This window comes from Neomonachus schauinslandi, chromosome 8, assembly GCF_002201575.2.
Source record: "Neomonachus schauinslandi chromosome 8, ASM220157v2, whole genome shotgun sequence".
NCBI lineage: Eukaryota > Metazoa > Chordata > Mammalia > Carnivora > Phocidae > Neomonachus > Neomonachus schauinslandi.
In genome coordinates, this window is record NC_058410.1 from 124,232,255 (window position 1) to 124,240,305 (window position 8,051).

At 41.3% G+C, this 8,051-nt stretch overlaps 1 non-coding gene across 1 annotated transcript; it reads left to right on the plus strand.

Moving 5' to 3' along the window:
• The first annotated feature begins 3,264 nt into the window (after nucleotides 1-3,264).
• Nucleotides 3,265-3,367, plus strand: LOC123325615. Its single transcript, XR_006540548.1, has one exon. It is a non-coding gene; the product is annotated as a U6 spliceosomal RNA (small nuclear RNA).
• The last annotated feature ends 4,684 nt before the right edge of the window (nucleotides 3,368-8,051 follow it).

Below are 8,051 nucleotides of genomic sequence, written 5' to 3' on the forward strand. Positions count from 1 at the left end.
AGTTCTGCTAAGTCGTTCTGTACCCTGGTGAAGATAGTAAAGAGGGTATCCACCTCTGTTCCCTCCAGCTTGAGGTCTCTGTTAGAGTCAGAAGGCTCCTTAAAAATCAGTCAGCATTGCTCTCCTTCAATAGTTTTCTACAGTGTATGTGGTTAATAAATTCTGGGTGATTAAATGGCCTTGTTAAGCTCAATTTCTCAGAGTCATTGTCTACTAAATATTTCATTTTCCATTAAAGTTATGAGCATCTGTATCCTAAGATTTGTATAGAATATAGATGATAGACTAAAATTTTGGTGATAGACAGCTCTTGATGATTCTGTAAGAACTTTTCCATATGATCACTCTCTTTCATGGTTATTGGGCTCAGCAGAATGGCAACAACACATTTAAAGATAGGCTCTATTTTGACACTGTGCATTCTGTGCATCAGGGACCCCTACTTCACCTTGTGATTTTTTACACAAAAAATGTCAGTGATGCAAGAAGGAGGGTGGCAGCCTAAGGAGGAGGGTGGGTAAGATAGTTGAGTAGTGTGTACCGCAATGGAGGAAACCAGTGCTTAAAGGAAAGTAAGTATTGGCCTGAAGGGGACAATGAGAAGGGACAGAAAGCTGGTAGTCCCTTTGAGCTCATGGAACTGGGGAATAAGTATAGAAGAATTAGCAGAACTCGCTCCAGAGGGCTGCTAGGGAAGCAGTTCCCTCAGGGGGAGCAAGGAGATAGAGCAACCTTCAGAGAGGAAGTTGTGAAGAGAGCTGAGGACAAAGGGGGTTTCGATTACAGGGTGAGGAAGATGTGAGCGGGCTCACTGCAGAGGAAGCTTTGAAGAAGAGCCAGCGTTGGAAGGAAGAGCAGTGAGGTGATGACGATCTCGTGGATATCATCACTGTGAGACAGGCCTGATGTTTGTCAGGACTACCAGACCTTCACCACCACCTCTGGCCCCAGAGGACTCTTGTGTTCCTGAAGTGGGAACCTGCATCCTCCTCTGCACACACAACACGGAGCCCCTGCTACTACTACCCATGCTGAGAATCTGACGATGGGCTCTTCTTTCAGGCCTGAAGGCACTGGCAAGTAGGGAGCTTGCCCTCAGAAGACCAAATTTTCCACCTAAGGTAGCTAATGTACACTATGTGCTGTGCCTGAGAGTCCCTTGCATCCTGCTACACCGACAGAACTACCCCCTGCCAAAAGAACACAGCAGCTGAGATAAGCAGTTTTGGAATTTGTAGGGCCTAACACTTAACAACTGCTAGAACCTTCAACAGGTAAGGTAAGGTATTGGCTATTCTAACTCTGTTTCTTCATCTTTAACATGGGAATAATAATAGCTCATTATAGCAGTACATGGCCTCTTTGATTGAGAGCCTAATTTGGATCTTTTTCAAAAGAAAAGTTCTGGGGTTTTGGGGTTTTTTTTAGATATATATATATTTTTTTATCAGAGAGAGAGAGAGAGAGCCAAGCAGGGAGAGCAGCAGGCAGAGGGAGAAGCAGGTTCCCCACTAAGCAAGGAGCCTGATGTGGGACTTGATCCCAGGATTCTGGGATCATGACCTGAGCTGAAGGCAGATGCTTAACTGACTGAGCCACCCAGGCATCCCTCAAAAGAAAAGTTTGGGTAGAATAGTTTGAGATCTATTTTCGAAAAGAAAAGTTTGGATGTAAGGAAGATGGTGAAGTAGGAAGCATCCAGAGTCCCTCTCTCCATGTAGACAATAATTGCACTGGCAGAAATTTCTCTGATGTAGCTATTTTATACCCAGGGAATCTACTGAAGGCTTGCAACATCTAGAAGAAGGCTTAAATGGTAAGTTGTAGTTAATTTTGGTCAACTTCAACTCTTAACACAGTAGCATCCCCCACCCACCAGACCCCTGGCAGGCAGCCATGCATATGTTCCTGAAGCAGCTTGCACACAGTTTGCAAAAGCTAGGATGGGTGAGAAGGACCTTGTCCTCTAAATAATAGGGATCTGTCTCTGATCACTGATTGCTGCTTCTGATTGCAGAGATGCAGACACAGAGATAGGCAACATTGTTGTAGTTTTCATTGCCATTTTTATAAACCCTGACTTCTCCAGCCAAAGTGCTTTCAGGGAGATTTAAACAGTTGGCCCCTGTTTTGGGAGACTTTTTTCCCTTCATGCTCCCCTTTTTTTCCTTTTGGGGGCTAGACATTTAAGGACTAGGACATTCAAAAGCAACTGCATACACATTTAAAAATATGAATACATATACATTTACACACTTGAATTTAAAAAGTCACAGCATGTACCCAGGGAAAGGCACAGGCTCAGAAAAGCCCTGAGAAGACCTTAGGTTTATATCTCAGGCTGATTTCTATAAAAACAAAACCAAAAACCAGCAAGGGGAGAATTTGCATTCCACACTTCACACATGATAAGATTCAAATGTCCAGTGTTCAACAAAAAGAATCACAAGGCATATAAAGAAACAGGAAACTATGACACATTCAAAGGAAAAAAAAATAGAGAACAGACACCATCCCTGAGAAAGACCAGATGGCAGATTTATTAGACAAAGACCTTAAAACAACTGTCTTGAAGATGGTCAAAGAGCTAAAAGAAGCTTTAGACAGAGTCAAGAAAAATGATGTGTGAACAAGATGTAAATGTCAATAAAAAGATAGAAAACATAAAAAAGAGATCACAAGCTGAAAACTACAAAAACTGAAATGAAAAATTCATGAAAGAGAATCAGATCAGCTTTAAGTAGGTGGAAGAAATGGTGAACTTGAAGACAGGATCATCAACATTCTCAAGTCCAAGAAACAAAAAAGAAAAAAAAGCTAAAGAAAAGTCAACTGAGGGCACCTGGGTGGCTCAGTTGGTTAAGCGACTGCCTTTGGCTCAGGTCATGATCCTCTGTAGCCTTGTGTAAGCGTCATGCTTCTCCCTCTGACCTCCCCTCTCTCGTGTTCTCTCTCTCAAATAAATAAATAAAATCTTTAAAAAAAAAAAAAAAAGAAAGAAAAGAAAAGTCAACTGAGACTATAGGACATGTGAGATGCAATCCAGTGGACCAGCATACATATTGTAGGAGTCTCAGAAGGAGGAGAGAGAGAAGAGGGCAAAGAAATTATTTGAAGAAACAATGGTTGAAAACTTCCCAAATTCGATTAAAGCCATGGAAATAAATATCCAAGAAGCTCAATGAACCCCAGTAGGATAAACTCAAAGAAACCCACACCAAGAGGCATCATAATCAAACTATCAAGACAGAAAATCCTGCAAGCTTGCTTTAGCAGCACATATACTAAACTAGGAACAATGCAGAGAGGAGTAACATGACCCCTGTGTAAGGATGAGAGAATCTTGAAAGTAGCAAGAGAGAAGTGACTCATCACATACTAGGGATCAATAGTTGCAGAAAAAATGGTGATGGAGAACACAGCTTCCCCCTTATCCCACGAGTGATTGGACAGCTATCTACAAACAAAAACAGTTCTGGGAGACCTCTAGAGTCCACTTAGAAAGTTTAGCAACACAGTGTAACAAAAATAACTGAGAATAATCAAGAATTGCATTTGCTTGTATCATCCCATACCCCAAACTGGCATTGTGGAGCATCAAGAAGGAACTTGCCAGCTAGAAAGAGTTCCTCTCACCAGGAAAGAAGAGCAGGATGAGCAACAAGTTTTTCCATCCTCTTGGGGCACTGCGCAAGTGACCTGCTTCAGTTCCACCCCAACCAGACTAGCAAAACTGAGCTAGGAACAAGGAAGAAAGGCAGTGGCTTGATTAGCAGATGCAGTTTACAGAGATCTGATCTGCAGACAAACTCAGCAAACTTTGCTACTGACAAAGCCAATGACCAGCACAGCTGCCACAGACACCCTGCAGATTTTGCCAGATTTTACCCCATAGGTAAGCACATTTGTTCATTGACACTAGTTGATTAATTTCCTCCTCATTCTCTCCCACCCTGACCCCGCCAGAGACAGCCATCTGACAGCCATCCAAGGTCTCCGTGCCTGCAGCTGTGCAAGTGTACCTTAATCCCTCCTCGCCTCTGCCAGGGCCCTGGAGCCATGCCTGCAGCCAGCTTGGGCCTCTGCAGCTGCATGAGCACAAGACCCTAGCCTAGAACCCTCTCCCTGATGACCCCCCTCCTGTGCCCTGCTGTGCCCATGGAGGTTAGCCCCTCTAGGTGTGTATCTACATACCACCAGGCTGAGGCCTATCATCTGCTCCACAAGAGTATGCATGCCCTGGAGGTGGGAATGGGGGGAGAGTGTAAAGCCACAGGTGAGCATGCCAACAGCCAGAGCCCTCCCCCCATCCAATTGCTTGTGGGTCTGCATCAGACCCTGCCTTCTGTCACTGGCCAGCAGCACTGTGCCCAGCAGCTAGCCCCTTCCACTGTGTACCGGCATGTCCCTCGGGTGATTCCTGTCACTGACCTCCACTACAGTATGCATGCCTGGGAGGAGGATATGCAGCCACAGGAGAGCAGCCTGATAATCAGGGCCAGTTTCTGGTGAGCTCATAGTTGGCCCCAGCCCTTGGTATCTGCCTTGGCCCCATCACTATGTGTGTGTCTGTAACACCCCTGCCACTACATAGGCACCTGCAGCTGACCCCCACAGCTGAGTGTGTGCACACTTATGGTTCTGGCCACCACCACTGCCTGCTGAAGTTCCTGGTACCTAGGAGTGCTGCTGAAGACTCCAAAAGCTATTGTAGCCACGGCAGACCCTTTGAAGTTCTCACCAAGGACCATACAGTTGTTAATGTTGTGGGCCCCAGTGACTTGAGCCAAAGAGACATCATGCCCCCTCAGACCCAGTGCTGCCTTGTGTTCCCAAACTTGGCACCATACACCATTAAACCCAGGGTCACAGCACAGTCCAGCATGCCCCCATCCACAGGTGAAAGCTTCTCTTCCTGAAATCAATCTATAAAGTCTAGAAGAGGTAACTGCTTCAGACATCTACACAAGGCTACAGGGATCATGAAGAATCAAGGAACATGTCTCCACCAAAGGAATACAGTAAACTTCCATTAATTGTCACCAAAGAAACGGAGATGTGGGAATTGCTGAACAAAGAATTCAAAAAATCTCTTGATGCTCAGAGAACTACAAGAAAACATAGATAAATGATTTAACAATATCAGGAAGACAAAACAAGAACAAAATAAGAAGTTCAACAAAGAGATAGAAAACATTAAAAAGAACCAAATGTTGGAGCTGAAGAATGCAATGACCATACACACCTCAACATAAGAAGGGCTATCTATGACAAGCCCACAGCTGAGAGCATCCTCGATGGGGAACATCTGAGAGCTTTTTTTCTAAGATAAGAAATGAGACAAGGATGCTTACTCTCACCACTCTTATTCAACATAGTACTGGAAGTCCTAGCCAGAGCAATCAGGCAAGAAAAAGAAATAAAAGCCATCCAAACAGGAAAGAAAGAGATAAAACTATCTTTGTTGTAAATGATATGATATTATATAGAGAAAATCCTAAAGACACCACAAAAAACTGCTAAAATGAATCAATAAATTCAGTAAAGTTTCAGTATAAAAAATCAACATACTGGGGTGCCTGGGTGGCTCAGTCGTTAAGCATCTGCCTTCGGCTCAGGTCATGATCCCAGTGTCCTGGGATCGAGCCCCGAGTTGTGCTACCTGCTCAGCGGGGAGTCTGCTTCTCCCTCTCCCACTCCCCCTGCTTGTGTTCCTGCTCTCACTATCTCTCTCTCTATCAAATAAATAAATAAAATCTTTTTTTAAAAATTAAATAAATATAAATAAATAAATAATCAATATACTAAAAACAGTTGTAGTTCTTTTTTTTTTTTTAAGATTTTTTATTTATTTATTTGACAGAGAGAGACACAGCTAGAGAGGGAACACAAGCAGGGGGAGTGGGAGAGGGAGAAGCAGGCTTCCCGCCGAGCAGGGAGCCCGACGCGGGGCTCGATCCCAGCACCCTGGGATCACGACCTGAGCCGAAGGCAGATGCCCAACGACTGAGCCATCCAGGCGCCCCAAACAGTTGTATTTCTTATATGAACTCTACCTCTGAAACTAATAATACACTATATGTTAATTAATTGAATTTAAATAAAATAAAATAAAAATTAAAAAAATTGTACAAATCTGTAGTTTGTGATAACAACAAAAAATTTTTTTAAGTTGCATTTCTATACACTAACAACAAACTATATGGAAAAGAAATAAAGAAAACAATCTCATTAACAATAACATCAAAAACAATAGAATACTTAGAAAAAAAATTAACTGAGGAGGTAAAAGATCTATACCCTGAAAACTACAAGACTTTGATGAAAGAAATTGAAGAAGACACAAATGGAATGATATCCCATGTTCATGTATTAGAAGAATTAGTATTGTTTGAATGTCCATATTATCAATAGTCGTCTATAGATTCAGTGCAACCCCTATCAAAATTCCAATGGCATTTTTCATAGAAATAGAAAAAACAATACCATAATTTGTATGGATCTACAAAAGAACCGCATAGTCAAAGCAATCCTAAGAAAGAAGAAGAACAAAGGTGGAGGTATCACATTTCCTGATTTCAAACCATACCACAAAGTTATAGAAATCAAAACAGTATGGTACTGGAAAAAAATAGACCAAAGAAACAGAATCAAGAGCCCAGAAATAAATTATTGCATATACAGTTGATCTTTAAACAATGCAAGGGTAAAGGGTGTCCCCAACCCCCTGCCTGGGCAGTTGAAAATTTGTGTATAACTTTGACTCCCCCAAACTTAACTACTAATAACAGCCTACTGTTGACTGGACACCTTACCAATAACATAAACAGTTGATTAATACACATTTGTATGTTATATGTATTATATACTTTGTCCTTACAATAAAGTAAGCTAGAGGGGAAAAAAGTTTTAAGAAAATCTAAGGAAGGGAAAATACATTTATGGTACTATGCTGTATTTATCAAAAAATAAGTCCACATATAAGTGGATCCACACAGTTCAAACCTGTGTTGTTCAAGGGTCAACTGTACAGCCAACTAATATTTGACATGGGAGCCAAGAATACTCAATGGGAAAAGGATAGTATCTTCAATAACTTGTATTGGGAAAATTGGATAACCAGATGCAGAAGAATAAAATCAGACCCCTCTCTTACACCATTCACAAAATGAAATGGATTAAAGACTTAAACACAAGACCTGAAACCATAAAACTACTAGTAGATTCCATAGGGACAAATTTCCTGACATTAGTTTTAGCAGCAATATCCTAGATATGACAACAAATGCACAAGCAACTAAAGCAAAAAGAAATAAGTGGGACTACATCAAATTAAAAGACTTCTGCACAGCAAAAGAAACAATCAACAAAAGTAAAAGGCAACAAATGGAACAGGAGAAAATATTTGCAAATCATATATCTGTTAAAGGATTAATATCCAAATCCTATGAAGAATTCATGTAATTCAATAGCAAAAAACAAACAACCTGATTTTAAAATGGGTAGAGGAACCAAATAGACATTTTTCCAGAGAAGACATACAAATAGCCAAGAGGTATATGAAAAGGTGCTCATCATCACTAACCAGCAGGAAAATGCAACCCAGAATCTCAATGAGATATCACCTCACACCTGTTAGGATGGCTACCATCAAAAAGACAAGAAATAACAAGTGTTGGTGAGGATGTGGAGAAAAGGGAATCCTTGTGCACTGTTGTTTGGAATGTAAATTGGTGCAGCCACTATGGAAAACAGTATGGAGGTATCTAAAAAAAATTAAAAATAGAACTACCATATGATCCAGCAATTCCACTTCTGGATATACATCCAACAGAAATGAAAACAGGATCTCAAAGAGATATCTGCACCCTCAGGTTCATTGCAGCATTATTCACAAAAGCCAAGATATAGAAACGATCTACATGTCCATCAATGGATTCATGGACAAAAAAGACATGGTGTATATATAATGGAATATTATTCAGCCATGAGAAAGAAGAAAATATTGCCATTTTGACAACTTGGATGAACCTTGAGGACATGAAATAAGT